We start from the raw sequence: 16948 nt of genomic DNA on the forward strand, positions 1-16948 counted from the left end.
ATTAGGCAACTTTTTCATTAGCTTCTGTTGGCTAAATATGTAGGGCTACATTTGACAGTGAAGGTCTGTCACTTCCACGATGAGATGTATAAAATATTGCATCTGTAAATTACAAAGCCACAAAATGAATGAATGCATATTTTTTTTAATCCCAACTATACAGTAGAGTCAAAGGAGTTTAAAAAAGTACAGATAACCAGGCCCTATCACCAGATATTGTGCCTCAATAAGTCTATGGTCAACCTGTGCACTGACTTGTATTTTTTTCCCTCCATAGATATTGCCAATGTACAGCCAGAATTAAGAAAACCCATGGTATACAGATTACACCATGGAATCTAAACTCTGAAAGTGATTTTGTGAACTATCTAATCCAGATATGTTGGTAGCATATTCTCTTTCAGCATACGTATGAGCATCTCTAACTGATGCAGCTACTCTCTGAATAGTTATGGAAGTTGAAAAAAATATTGCTTTTTCACATTTAATCTTTCACATTTTTAAAACAATTAACAGTTCTACACTTTTTACCAGACTTCACAAGGCTAAACATCCCAAAATCCTTCCAGTTACACTTACCCAGATAACCCTTTCCTTTTTTCAGTTTGGCCTTCAGGGCTGAACACCGGGTAAGGTATAACTATCATTCTGTGTAGCCTTCGCCTACCAAATTGTTCTAAGGATACATTAATTTCAAGATGCCTATGTCTCAGGATGCCTGGGTGGCTCAGTGGGTGAGCATCTGTCTTTGGCTCAGGGTATGATCCTGGAGTCCCGGGATCGAGTCCCACATCAGGCTTCCTGCATGGAGCTTACTTCTCCCTCTGCCTATGTTTTTGACCCTCTCTCTATGTGTCTTTCATGAATGAATAAATAAAATCTTTTAAAAATATGTGCCTATGGCTCTATTTTATAATCCATACATCCTGCTGCTAAGTAACATGGCTACTACATTAGCTATCTATTACAGTGTTTTGAATTGCCCCAAAAACTAAGCAGCCAAAATGAACAACATACATTATAAATGAGGTTATACAATTACAAAGCATCTATTATATCACACAATTTCTGGAGGTCAGGTATCTAGTAGTGGCTTACCTGAATAGTCTTGTACCAGGATGTCTTATGAGGCTGCAGTATAGCTGTAGGCCCATGCAGTACAGCCGTGGGCCTGTGATTTTTGGCAGGTGTCAGCTTCCCCCAGACTGCTGGTTAGGGCCTTTCATTCCTTGTTAACGTGGGCCTTTCCACAGGACTGCCTTATGGCATGGCAGCTGGCTTTCTCCAGAGCATGTGATTCAAGATAGAACCAACACCCAAGATGAAAGCTACAATCCTTTTTAAAAACTAATAACAGGGCTGCCTGGGTGGCTCAGTGCCTCCTTCAGCCCAGGGTGTGATCCTGGAGACCTGGGATCGAGTCTCATGTCAGGCTTCCTGCATGGAGCCTGTTTCCCCCTCTGTCTATGCCTCTGCCTCTTTATCTCTGTATCTCTCATGAATAAATAAAAAAAAATCTTAAAAAAAGAAAACTGGTAACAGAAGTGGCATACCATCACTGCTGTATTATACTCATTAGAGGTAGTCGTTAAGTCTAGCCAGCATTCAAGAGGAGAGGGATTGAGCTCTACTTTAATGAAAGAATATAGAAGAATTTGTGCATATAATTTTAAAACCACAACAGCAATGATCCTGAATTGGTACAACTGTTCTTTTGTATACAGCTAAAGCACTTTTTTACTCTTTCTTATGCATTTTTACAAGATTATTGCGACCTTTTTTGACTCACATCCTAATGTATTCCCTTTCCTTCACAACACCATGTTACTTGCATATTTGATAATCATACATTGTATATAATCATCCAAGCTATAAATGAAGTTCTTGAGACAGATCCAAGTATGGCACTATGACATGGCAATAAACCAGACCTCCCACATGACATTAATTCATAGTGCAAAATGCACTATGAAGGGAGCCCAATGTGGGACTCAATCCTGGGTCTCCAGGATCGTGCTCTGAGCTGAAGGCAGATGCTCAACCACTGAGCCACCCGGCCGTCCTCAAAATGCACTATCATTTACAAGCTTAGCTCATGTAATCACAGCCTCACCTTCAAAAGAATATCCTGTATCACTCTGTTGAAGTATTGCTTACATCTACAAATAATATGTCCATCAGATTTTCCCTCAGTTCTGGTTCAGCAATATGACAAAAGGAGGAGGCTGGATTCACTATTTTTCCTTAATAATGAATCATTGCTTTTTGCCATAAACACATTTATGGCAGTCAATTCTGAAATTCACCTTCAAATCTGATCAGTTTCAACTTTCTGGCATCTCCTCCATTTTCCATGACTTCTCAGACACCCTCATACTGGTTATAGATTATTTTGCAATTCTCTTTATAAATTGAAAGAACATCTGAAGGAGAATTGGTCTATTCAAAGCCAATAAGTCTTTTTGAAAATATTATGTGTCTGCATGCTTTTGGAAGTTTCTTTCTTTTCTTTTTTTTTTTAATTTTATTTTTTTATTCATGAGAGCACAGAGAGAGGGAGAGAGAGGAAGGCAGAGACTTAAGCAGAGGGAGAAGCTGGCTCCCTGCGAGGCACCTGATGCGGGACTCATTCCCAGGACCCTAAGGATCAGGACCTGAGTTGAAGTCAGATGCTCAATCACTGAGCCACCCAGAAGTCCCCATTTTTGGAAATTTCTGCATGGCTCTCTTTTAAATTTCTTCTCCCACTTATAAGAATGTTTCATGTTTTCTAGTCATTAATAAGTGAATTATCAAGTGGAAGCCAAACCAGCATGGACTTGAAAAAAAAATAAAAATGTAATCGTGTATTATCAGAACATCAAATCAAATACAGTGTCTTATCAGACTTATAATAAGGAAATTTCTTCACTGGGAAAAAATTATAAAATATGGCTTTTGGCTTCCAGAAGTTAAGGCTTTCTAGGAGCTTTACGAGTCAGTCAGTCAACACAAAATCTAGTTTGATTTGGAAAAATCTGGCAGATTCAACTTCTCTTAAGACTCAGGTTATAATTCCCCAAAGTAAAGCCTGAAGTCTTGCTTCCAGGAGAAAGCTTTCATCAAAGATTTTATAAACATACTCTCACCATCTAGACATATATATAAAAAATGACATCATTCTATAGGTTGTTTCAAGGCCCCTTTGGTGTTTTTCTCTGAGGGTTCATCTTAGGATATTATTTTTATTTTTATATATCTTTGGTATACTAACATATGTAGCACTAGACAATCCAAATTTGTTCTCTCTCTCTGGGACTAGGCATTCTTACTGTGTTGGTACCAGAGTACAGCTCTAAATCATCCTCAGCAATATTCAACAACAATACACGAAAGAACAACTAACAAAGCAAACAAAAAAAAAAAATCCACAATGAATCCAATAAAATAAAAACAATCATGAAAAAGAGGCATTTTAGCTGTGCTCTCATCCCCAAAAGTACTGCGACATATTCTAAGAAAGAAAAGAGAGTTCATATTGTATTGTTGAGGCAGATTTGAGACACTCAGCACAGATATTCAATTTCTCTGACAGATTTTAAGACTTGCAATTTTTAGCTTCATTAGTTAAAACTTAGATGATATACAGTAGCAAAAATTGAAAAACGTTACTTTCTTGACCTAGAGAGGTTCTTATTACTGTACATGTCTTTCCAAATACCTTTTTCTCAATCTAATTGTCTATTATTCTAACAATTTTGTGTGGACTTAGTGCTCTTCTTGGACCAGACACCATGGTTTGGAAAAATCCCAGGCAAACAACCTGACTGAATAGGAAAATACTTATTAAAATTGCCCAGGAAATAGTTTTCACAAACGAACCTTAATGGATGTCATAAAAGACTAATGATAATGCAACACGGACTATTCCAATGGAGATGCAATATTTCCTGGGAGGAAAATATATTTATTTGCTGAAGTATCTAGTGAAAATCATATTCACAATAGCTACCATCTAAAAACACAAATGAGATACAAAAACAAAAATCCAGGAAAAGTGGGACTTAACCTACTTAAATGAATAAAACTTTCCCAAGAAACCATGAGTTGTGAGTTGTCTTATATAGTGTTTATGAAGTCCAGGATGTGGGAAAGAAATTAATCTGCTGTTTTTATGTTGGAGGATTCAAATCTGAATACAGAGTTTTAGAGAAAGGAAAAGTTTATTCATCTAAGAAATTTTCAGTACTGTCTGAATTGTCGCTCTCAAGTGCTCACATATAAGATCCTGTGGTTACTGGTAATCTATTATCACTATAAACATTATTTCCTTCCTTATTTTCTGTCTTCTCAGTGCAAGTTCTCAAGCACGGAGAAGGTATTGTTTATCACTTTGTGCTTACGACTATGCTTGGCAAATAATAGACATCAATGAACATATTTATCAAGCAAATGAGTGATGAAAATCATCTTACCTTCGCAAAACCACCAATACATAGAGTTGTTATTTAGTGCAGTGGATAGATTATTGGATATTTTTTATTTCCAACAAATGTATTTTCACTTTATTTTCAGTAGCTAGCTTAGAGATGATTTTCATGAAGATGTCAAAAGTATGAAAAATGTGACATGCAGGTTAAATTAAAGTTAATATTTTGAGAAAATATGGACAAGAGATTAAATAAAAGTGGAAAAAGAGACATTTTTCATAAAGTAGTTAATGAATCAATTGAATTGTATGTGGACAGTTAGTAAAATCATATGTTGTTAATAGTCATGTTAGTTTGAGATAATGTTACTTATCAACCCTGAGGATTCTACATATCTAGGTCTTGTCCAGAAACAAGAACTACCCCAAGGGTAACTAGTACTGAGGCAAAGAGGAAAGAGCCTAGCCAAGAAATACTTGGGTGATAGCTTGGAGGTTAGACTAAGCATTAACTCAGAACCCTTGTGTTTGTGATCTGGCAAAGATTTTTTTTTTGTGTGCTAGATACCACAGCTCTAAGGTCTCATGCCACATTAACTTAAGAATATGGAGAGGACATTCTTCCTTAAATATAGAAAAGGCCTTGATTCCTTCTTATTTGATAGTCTCATTGAATGATAAAAGGAGAATTTGATGATATATTCTAAGGCAGTGGTTCTCAGCTGAGAGTGATTTTGCCCCCTGAAGGGACATTTGGCAATATTTGGAGACATTTTTGATGATCATAACTGGGAAGGTAGAGGCCAAAAATGCTGCTAAATATTTTACAATGCATGGGCCAGGACCGCACTTCCAACATCAAAGTATCTTGCCCAAAATGCCGATAGCGCTAATGTTAAGAAAATGTGTTCAAAAGTACATGTCTAAAAAAATAAAAAATTAAAAAAATAAAAACAAAACAAAACCACAGGTACATGTCTAAATATAGCTGATTATGTAAATTACATAGCATCTAACAGCTATTATTATCCATATGAACCTACCAATAATAATTTAAATAATATTTCCTTATCTGCATGTAGAATATAGCTGCTTCCCTTATCTAAGTGGTTTGAATCAAACTAGTTAAGTCAATTGCTCTATGAAGACATGGCTTTAAAGGTGGTGTTACTACACCCACAGCTGCATACTTGTTAAATTGTCATCCTGCCAATGTCTTCTTTTGAAAATAAAACAAAAATCTGTTTTTGGCTTTTGGTTCCCTGCCAACAATATAATCTTGATTAAACTAGCAGCTTTTTTTCTCCTCAAAATAAGACTTAATGTTTCTATGCAGTTGAGAGTGAATCACCTTAGGGATTAGTCATGAAAAAAAAATACATATTATAAGCTCTTTAAAGTTAAAGAGTAGTGTTAAATATATAGCAGCTTGCAGTTCCACCCACCTTGTTGTTAGTAAAGATAGAAAGACGTTTAAAAAGCACGAGGTAATAAACACCACCTGCTTTTAAAGTACAGGGATCCTGACATTTGCATTTCTGTTTGTACTTAAAGTCTGATATTCACATTGAATTATGCTGGTATTTGAAAACAGATTCACTTTTAATATAGTGTATCAGCTGCAAAATGTGAATAAATAGGATACTACCTATATATTTCCATACACCTAGTAAATACCTGCAAAATTAAATACCAAAATATTAAAACTAGATATCTCACAATGACAGAATTATGGCTGATTTTTAAACATTAAAATGTCAATAGTTAATAAATATTTAATGTAGCAAATTAGCAGGAACCCTCTTATAAAAAGCTTAGTGTAGCCAGTAAACTCAGATCATTAGGATGATGATTTATAAAATGAAAATTCATTACAATATATATTTTTAATCTGCTTCTTTCACTTAAAAAATATCATGAATATTTATCCCTCTCTTTCTCTCTCTCTACACCTCATATGGCCTCACACACTTGAGACATACACAGAAACACAAATATTAAGTGCTGCATGGATACATTCTAATGTATGATTAAAGACGGACACAATAGTTTATTGAGCTGGTCCCCATTATTGGATATTTTTGTAGTTTCCAAACTTCTTGCTCAGATATAAAGCTTCAAGTAATATACTATCTATCTATCTATCTATCTATCTATCTATCTATCATCTATCTATCTATCCGTTTATAAAGTCTTTATATGTTTTCTTGATAATTTCTTTAGGATAAATTCCTGAAAGTGTACAGCTGAATCAAAGGAAAATATTTTGAAAGGTTTCTGGTACACAGTGCCAAATTGCCCTCCTGAAATGTTCACTTTTCCTGAAATTTAAATTTCTATGGTCAACCTATGAAAGAACCCACTTTTCCTTATCATCACCAAGATACATATGATTTTCATATGTCAGCTAACTGATTATAATATAATATAAAATATATTTAAATATATAAAATATCTATATATTTATATATATAAAATATCTGACTCTAAATACTCTTAAAGTTTTTGGTTTTTTTTTGCGATTTTATTTAATTATTCATAAGAGACACAGAGAGAGAAGCAGGAACATAGACATAGGGAGAAGCTCCCAGGACCCCGAGATCACAACCTGAGCAAAAGTCAGACATTCAACCACTGAGGCCCCCAGGTACCCTACTCTTAAAATTTTTTTTTTTCTTTTTTCTTTTTTTTTTTTTATTATTGGTGTTCAATTTACTAGCATACAGAATAATACCCAGTGCCCGTCACCCATTCACTCCCACCCCCCGCCATCATGTCCTTAGACATTTCATATACAAGTGCATCTATCTATTAGAATCTGTGAATGTTGAATGTCACTTAAAATTGTATATGAAACAGATGAATGAGATAAAAGAAAAGATTATTGAGAAAACTGGAGGAACCTGGAGAATGATATAATTGTCACGGCTATATTCCTTGAAAGCCATAGTTACTACCCTTATTGAATTTATACACTATATTGGGAGATACACACATAATTTTGTTCTTCATTTGAATAAAAATTTTGGCTTCTCCTGGAAGTAACTATGGCTTTCAAGGAATATAGCCGTGACAATTATATCATTCTCCAGGTTCCTCCAGTTTTCTCAATAATCTTTTCTTTTATCTCATTCATCTGTTTCATATACAATTTTAAGTGACATTCAACATTCACAGATTCTAATAGATAGATGCACTTGTATATGAAATGTCTAAGGACATGATTCTATTTTTCAATGAAGATGATTAGCAAATAATAAAAAAAGGACACTATCTATGTTCTGATATAAAAAATGTGCTTTTCATTTGGGAGGAGGTGAAATACAACTGGGATTTATCTGAATAGATGACCAATGAAAAGTAAAATTGAATTTACAAAAAAAGATAAAGACCAGAAGAAACAAACATAGGTATACATTTCTATTGATAAATTCAAATATACTCCTACATTAAAATAAGGCAGCATATTTTTTTTACAAATGAGGCTTTTCATTTGTTCATCACGAAACACGAAGCAACAATACAGAAGTCATGTTTATGAATGCTCAGACTTTTCAGAAGTCTGAATTCTTAATTTCCATAAAATCCCATTAATTTCATTGTATCTGAATCCTCTATTAGGTCATTTGCCTAATAGACTATGGCACCTTTATTGCCAAGTAGTTGTTCCAACATTGTTTCAAATAGACAACAATTTTCTAACATAGGTTGCCAAGCTTTCTCATTTCATCCATCTCTGCACTTTTCTGCAGCTTTAACAAATCTTTTAGAATATTAAGCACTCACTCTTTTCAATAAGACTATAGAGCTATATCTGTATCAATTTAACCAGACATAATCATCATCATCACATTTATGCTCTGCTTTACAATTAATTAAGTGATTTCATATACTTTGATTCATTGAATCACCAAAGTAACTATGGGAGGCAAGTTTCTTGCTCTATTACATTTTCCCTATGCAAATAAAACTAAGGCTAAAGAGGTGAAATTACTCATTCAAATTCACATGGGTGTTAAATTCAGCATCATATACTATCTCTTGTTTAAATAAATCCTATCCTAGTTTACTTCTGTGTACATGCAAGAAAAAATTCAATATTACAAATTTCTATTACTGTTTCTACTTTATGTAACTAATTATGTGTGTGGAATAAACTATTATAATTGTTTTCAGTGTTTTAACATGAGAATCAGCTCTGTACTCATCTCCTACCATGATCTTTCCTTCTAATATTATCTATAAAACTGGAATAATCAGGAATGGCATTAGCCATCTAATACATTCAACAGTCTTGTCATATTCATTTGACATGAAATTGATCTGGCGAGTTGATGATCACTCCATTCCCAGAGTCACTGTGAATAGAGAATCCATTGTTTCATGGTTGAATATGATTAATGGCATCAATGTGACTCATTGTTTCATCAATATGATATAAACAATGAGTTGATTCAGTCAATTGAACAAACAAACAAAAAATGTCAATCTACTTTTTTTATCAACTAAACCAAACAACAGGTTGACTGCACTATTAACTTTTCAAACAATTGCTTGAAGTCATGTTGGACATCCTTTAATTTGGGGTTCTTATACTTGAAACACCCTTTGTTCACATCTAATATAAAGACATTTTTAGGATGTGCATCGTAGTATTAAATATTTTATTTATATAAACCTCTGAAACTTATCTTATTTTTTAAAGATTTTATTTATTTATTCATTAGAGACACAGAGAGAGAGGCAGAGACATAGGCAGAGGAAGAAGCAGGCTGTAAAACTTATTTTTGATCATTCTGAATCTTATATATGTCATATTTCTAGTGACATTTCTTTATCTCAATAACTTAATATCCTTGTGCACAAAACTAGTATGTGTATATGTGTATGTAGAGATAGATACATATAAATAATATTTATTTATTAATTATTTTAAAATTAAGTATAGTTTATTAATCACAAAATATTTTTATAAAAAAATGAGTCAGAAAAAAAGAGAATCAGTATTTTTGTCAGAGTTTTAGTTGCTTCTTAGATTATGGGCAATTCCTGAGGATAAGGAACGTGAAAAGAGAACATAAACACACAAATGTCAATCACTGAAAATAAACTTAAGATTTTATAGTAAAACCATATCATAGCTTCTCACAAGTGTCCATCTGCAAACATATATCTGGGTTCTATTTTTTTCACCTCTTCACTTACTTCAGGAATGCAAGATGGCTCATTTCAATGAAATTGAAAAAAAAAAAAAGATAAAATGAATGCTATTGCAAATAAGGAACTCTAATCAGGGAAAGGGTCAAGATGGTAGCAAGGACAGGCTATTTTTGTAACATGAAAAGCACTCTGATGTACATTTAAGGTAACCAGCTATTTTACATGTATTGTCATCTATTTGTCCGTATTATCAATATATTCGACTTACGCTCATCTCTGTAATGCATTTATTTCCAACTTTATTGTTTTAAATTGCCAGTACTATCCAGCAATTCTGATGCTCTATGTGGTAATGCTTCCCTTCTGCAGAAAGGTCAAATAATGGTTCACTCTGAGTTATCCACCAACCCACCCCAGCCTACCTTCAGTGGTCCTGTGTTACATTTTCTTTTGTACTGTTTATAGGAAGGAGTTACACTAATGTGAATTCTATTTTATATATTCTTTAATTGGTTTGTCATAAACTTCTCTGTTCCAGGAGTGACTGCTAAAAGAGATTTGTCAAAAAGCCAATCAAAACGAGGGAGAAATGTGAGAAACAATACAGCTTTCCCACAACTGTAAATATCTGTTGTCTCCAACACCTCATGTATTTTAGATAGACTAGCCCTCTGTTTTAGACTAGACTAGCCTAGTCCCCTGAAGTCATCTCTGTTTTATTGAAAACTAGCTGCTTAACCCTTGGATTACTTTGATATTATTTTAAATATACCCAGCTCTGTCCAGAAAGTTCCTACATTATTTTCAACATATACTTTAGGTACTAAAGAACTGGTTTCAACGTTTAAATCGATTACTCAGCATACCTATGTGTCATATTCTTGGTGCTTTTCTCTGGCAGATTGTGTTACTGGCAAATGCCACCTACTATATAATTCACTGTGCTTCACAGTGAGTACAAAGAGATACTAAATAGTGAATAATTCATCTTAAATATTTTTGTATGGCCTTGTTTACTAGAAAAACTTGTCTATAGTGAAGAATATCGTGTAATCTGTTGAAACTGTAACTAATCAATGGTAATACCATTACACAGCTGACAACCACACATAGAATCAACAGTCTTGGTAACATTTACAATTGCATTTTGTGAGTGCGTGTTAATATTTCTACAAATAGTTCAGAAGCACCCAAAATATTTGTCATGCTAGTTTAGCAAAAGCTAATTTTGTGCAGTGGCAAAATAGAAACTATTGAAGTTTATTTGAGAAATGATTATGCTGTGTTGAAAACCTAAAGGAATGCAGCAGGTTTTTTTTTTCTCTTTCTTTCTTTCTTTCTTTCTTTCTTTCTTTCTTTCTTTCTTTCTTTTTTTTAATTTGTTCAGTAAAATAAATTACAAGAAGTACAAAGACAATAAAGAATGTGAAGGGACTTGCCAAAGTAGAAGATTCAAGCAACAATATACATGGGGATATTACAACTATAATGGTATATGTATCTTATTATATATAAGCTAAAAAATGTGACTTGTACAAAGTTTAAAAGTAGATGGGGGGCAGATTCTCAGATAGTAGCTTTGTCCCATAACACGCAGTGCAATATCTTCTGTTTGGTTCCCACTGTCAGTTGTTTGCAGGAAGAACTAGAATCCTCTAGTGAGATTCTGACCCACATAACAAGCAAAGCTAACTTCATATGTAATTTCTGCTCTCTTTGAAAAACCATGCATCACGTTAGATCTGAAATTCTAATTCAAATTTCACTTTGAGTCATACGATTAGAGTCATGGTCTTAGTGTGAGTGGCAAACAGGAAGAATGCTAAAACTGAAAAACAATTGCAGTAGGGGATTCAGAAAAGCATTTTCATAAAATTATTATTCAGGGATAACTGATTTGTTCAAGATGCCTCAACAGAAAACTGAAACAAAAATGCCCATGAAATGCTAAATTACTGGGCTGTAATATTAAGGGGGATTTCAGCGAAAGGTACACAATAAGTAAACAAGGTATCAGTTTTATACCTAAAATTAGAATGTGTGTGATGACCCCATGAAAATAGCATAATGTGAAAACAATACAAATATTTGGAATAACTTAATGTAATTTGTTGGTCCCAGAAATCAATTTCCTTGAAAAAAGAAAATGTTAATTTTCCTTGGATGATTCTTTTTAATGTATATTGCATACCAGAAAATTAAATATTATATTTTAATGCACTGCTATGATAAATCTTGAAGAAAATATATTGGTGATTTTAACATATTTGGAAATAGATGAGGTTAAGCTGCACAATGACTTCTAATATTATCAGTACATTGGTCTTTTTCCTGCCATAACTTTTTAAAAAGAATGTACTTTTATTTGAAAAAAAAAAAGAACTTTGACTTACTTTTTTTTAAAAGATTTTATTTATTTATTCATGAGAGACACAGAGAGAGAGAGGCAGAGACATAGGCAGAGAGAGAAGTAGGCTCCATGCAGGGAGCCTGATGTGGGAACTTGATCCTGAGACTCTGGGATCACAGCCTGAGCCAAAGGCAGACGCTTACCCACTGAGCCACCCTGGCATCCTTGACTTACTTTTTTGATTAATCAATAAAGTACAGGTCCTTAGACAGGTGCTTCAATGGAACACCATGAGAAATTTTAAAAAGTGACTTTTTAAAATAATTTAAACATCATTTTATAAGAATTTGAGTAATATGATGGATAGTTTGGCTTTTCAGCATACATAGTGAGATAAACATTTCTCCAATAACACAAGAAATTTCATCCCTGAGAGTACTATCTGATTTTACTTCTTCTTCTCAGATTTCCTCCAGTACAGAAATACATGAAAACATTAATGGCAAAAATGCAGTATTACATATTAAAGCCTATAGAATGTACAACACAAGAATGAATGCTCACTTAAACTATGGACTTCAGTTAATAATAATCAGTATTAGTTAATCAATTGTAAAATATAAACTATACTAGTGCAAAATATTAAAAATAGCAGAAATTGTAGGCAGTGAGACAGGAAGGATATTAGAACTCTATTCTTACTATTGAAGCTTTTCTTTAAAACTGCTCTAACAATAAAATCTACTATTTAAAAGCATATAATATTACATTTTGAGAAAAAATATACCTTCACTATTATTTTCACTATACATTGCTACATAATATTTATTACAAAGGTATGTTACCATTAATTTTTGACTTATTTTTTGTGTTTTCTTTTTTTTTAAATAATAAATTTATTTTTATTGGTGTTCAATTTGCAACATACAGAATAACACCCAGTGCTCACCCCGTCAAGTGCCCCTCTCAGTGCCCGTCACCCATTCACCTCCACCCCCTCTCTCCTCCCCTTCCACCACCCCTAGTTCGTCTCCCAGAGTTAGGAGTCTTCATGTTCTGTCTCCCTTTCTGATATTTCCTACCCATTTCTTCTCCCTTCCCTTCTATTCCCTTTCACTATTATTTATATTCCCCAAATGAATGAGAACATATAATGTTTGTCCTTCTCCGACTGACTTACTTCACTCAGCATAATACCCTCCAGTTCCATCCACGTTGAAGCAAATGGTGGGTATTTGTCATTTCTAATGGCTGAGTAATATTCCATCGTATACATAAACCACATCTTCTGTATCCATTCATCTTTCGATGGACACCAAGGCTCCTTCCACAGCTTGGCTATTGTGGCCATTGCTGCTATAAATATCGGGGTGCAGGTGTCCCTGCGTTTCATTGCATCTGTATCTTTGGGGTAAATCCCCAACAGTGCAATTGCTGGGTCATAGGGCAGGTCTATGTTTAACTGTTTGAGGAACCTCCACACAGTTTTCCAGAGTGGCTGCACCAGTTCACATTCCCACCAACAGTGTAAGAGGGTTCCCTTTTCTCCGCATCCTCTCCAACATTTGTGGTTTCCTGCCTTGTTAATGTTCCCCATTCTCACTGGTGTGAGGTGGGATCTCATTGTGGTTTTGATTTGTATTTCCCGGATGGCAAGTGATGCAGAGCATTTTCTCATGTGCGTGTTGGCCATGTCTATGTCTTCCTCTGTGAGATTTCTGCTCATGTCTTTTGCCCATTTCATGATTGGATTGTTTGTTTCTTTGGTGTTGAGTTTAAGAAGTTCTTTATAGATCTTGGAAACTAGCCCTTTATCTGATACGTCATTTGCAAATATCTTCTCCCATTCTGTAGGTTGTCTTTGAGTTTTGTTGACTGTATCCTTTGCTGTGTAAAAGCTTCTTATCTTGATGAAGTCCCAATAGTTCATTTTTGCTTTTGTTTCTTTTGACTTCTGAAAGAAATTGAGGAAGACACAAAGAGATGGAACAATATTCCATGCTCATGGATTGGAAGAATTAATAGTGTGAAAATGTCAATGTTACCCAGGGCAATGTACACGTTTAATGCAATCCCTATCAAAATACCATGGACTTTCTTCAGAGAGTTAGAACAAATTATTTTAAGATTTGTGTGGAATCAGAAAAGACCCCGAATAGCCGGGGGAATTTTAAAAAAGAAAACCATATCTGGGGGCATCACAATGCCAGATTTCAGGTTGTACTACAAAGCTGTGGTCATCAAGACAGGGTGGTACTGGCACAAAAACAGACACATAGATCAATGGAACAGAATAGAGAACCCAGAAGTGGACCCTGAACTTTATGGTCAACTAATATTCGATAAAGGAGGAAAGACTATCCATTGGAAGAAAGACAGTCTCTTCAATAAATGGTGCTGGGACAATTGGACATCCACATGCAGAAGAATGAAACTAGACCACTCTCTTGCACCATACACAAAGATAAACTCAAAATGGATGAAAGATCTAAATGTGAGACAAGATTCCATCAAAATCCTAGAGGAGAACACAGGCAACACCCTTTTTGAACTCGGCCACAGTAACTTCTTTTTTGTTTTTTTCTAATGAGTGAAAAATATATTAGTTTTGAGTTCCTAAATATTCTTAGTTTTAAATAGATTATAAAATGTTAACATAAAATAGTTATCCTCTGATTAAATTTTAAAAGTAGTATTTTGAAAAAGAAATAGGAAGATATTCTCAAAAAAGTTGTTCATTTATTTTTTAAAAAGGCTTTCCTTCAAATTTATGCCCAGATGCTAATATACAGTTTCCTTAGTTTCCACATTGCTACACGTGTATAGTATGAATAAAATTGGTGCTTATGTTTATGGAATGTTTGAATCTATTTGATCAAAGTAATGATTGAAAGTTGCAAGTCAATGGAGTCATCAGTGACACTATATGTGTACACTGGTAATGATGGGTCTTGCTTCAGATCGTCTCTCATATGTGCTATGGCTCTTGGTCGCTTCCTTGAGTGCCTGACCCTGCAGGCCAGGCTGACTTGCCTTGGTCTGATTACTTCCTGATATCTGAAGTGTTCTTAAACAGCACAAATTTTCCCTTGGTAGGAATGAACCAACTGCATTTCTGCTGCTTTTGTTATTACTCTTTCCATTTTCCTCCTAATTCTATGTGGTTTATCTATGAAATGCAGGGATTATTGAATTCAACAACCCTACTATGCAGCTATATTGAAACTAGTCCCCTAGACTAGAGATATGCAAACTTGTTTGACCATCAAAATTCACTAGTTTTGAAGAAATACAGATTTTTATGTCCTATCCAACAACGAATTATTTCTGTAGGTGGCACTTAGAAACTTCTGTTTTAATATGATCACAATTAGAAACCATTGCTTGAAAATGTAATCAGTTACAGTAAGAGGTGTGTGTGTGTGTGTGTGTGTGTGTGTACCCAAAAACTCTATCTGATTAAATAAGCGTTCTATCTTCTATCATTATTTCTTCTCTCCTAATACAAATATTTTCAAAGCAAATAACTGCTTTCATAGTCAGATGACCTAGTCTTCACTCATTTTGCTATTGTATAGTACAATTCATTATTAATTTTTGTTACTGCTACATGGCCAAATATACATAACACCAAAAGTACAAAGCATTCCTTTAGGTCATGTCTTCAATCCTGATAAAGCCCACAAGACAAGCAGAGGTCAACTTAAATGGCCCTACAGAGATCTTTCAACTTAACTCATCCTCTCAAAATCCCTCTTAACTATTAAATTTTTTTGGATGTTGGAGATCCCTGGGTGGCTCAGCGGTTTAGCACCTGCCTTCGGCCCAGGGCATGTTCCTGGGGTCCCAGGATTGAGTCCCACATCGGGCTCCCTGCGAGGAGCCTGCTTCTCCCTCTGCCTGTGTCTCTGCCTCTCTCTCTCTCTCTCTTTGTGTCTCTCATGAATAAATAAAATCTTTAAAAATATATTATTTTAGATGTTTTATACATAAATATAGATATTTTCTCAGGCAACTTTCTCTTCTCCAACAAACCCCCTATGCTCATAATTATTGCTTTCTCTAACTGAAATGGTTAATGACTAATTAAAAGGGGGAAAAAAGGCAAAATCAGTATTTTTTACAAGTTCAAGACCAAATACGGGATCCCTGAGTGGCGCAGCGGTTTGGCGCCTGCCTTTGGCCCAGGGCGCGATCCTGGAGACCCAGGATCAAATCCCACGTCGGGCTCCCGGTGCATGGAGCCTGCTTCTCCCTCTGCCTGTGTCTCTGCCTCTCTCTCTCTCTCTCTCTCTCTCTCTCTCTCTGTGACTAGCATAAATAAATAAAAAAAAATAAAAAAAAAGATCAAATACATGAAATAATGAATTTTGAGCACTGGACTCCCTCTTTTGGCACCTGTAACACCAATCCAACTCTTTCTCAATGAGCTCAGACACAATCTTACTTTGCATCAGAATCCTGCAAAGAATGCCATAGAAGTTAAAATCATCTTGCCAATTATCATTCTGACAGAAAAATCAAAGCAAGTCCGATAGAAAAAAATTTGAAAAAAATATTAAAAGATTATATTATGTTCAATAACAACAGTGTGGCCAAGGTATTGAACTATCTGTTCACGAACATTATCAAATCTCTCACATATGTGTGAGATCCAGGTAATTTCTCTAGCACAGAAAACACTAGAAGCTGGTTTTACCTGGACATTTAATGTACATCATGCCACATTAAATGCATACTGATCTTCATATGAAATAAGTTTGGGTGTTGCCAAATAAACTATCAATTTTTTGTTTAATTGACTACCAAATGACACAAAGTTTAAAATTTTTTTTTGCAGCCACTATCTTATTAAATTCTTATGGACTCTAAATGGATTGAGTAGTCACGATATTGAAACAACCCAAAATACTTGCTTACCTAGTTTTTAAGAAAAGAGACATTCATTCCCACTAAGATTTATAAAATCAACTCCAGAAATTTATCAACCCACCCGATGAATATTTTTTTCTTAAATTCCTTGCGTGTTT

General features: G+C 34.5%; 1 long non-coding RNA gene across 2 annotated transcripts in view; it reads right to left on the reverse strand.

Moving 5' to 3' along the window:
- The window catches only part of LOC112678796 (uncharacterized), a 246025-nt gene that overhangs the window by 203641 nt on the left and 25436 nt on the right, over positions 1-16948 (reverse strand). The window lies entirely within an intron of this gene.

Source organism: Canis lupus, chromosome 22 (assembly GCF_003254725.2).
Source record: "Canis lupus dingo isolate Sandy chromosome 22, ASM325472v2, whole genome shotgun sequence".
Lineage (NCBI taxonomy): Eukaryota > Metazoa > Chordata > Mammalia > Carnivora > Canidae > Canis > Canis lupus.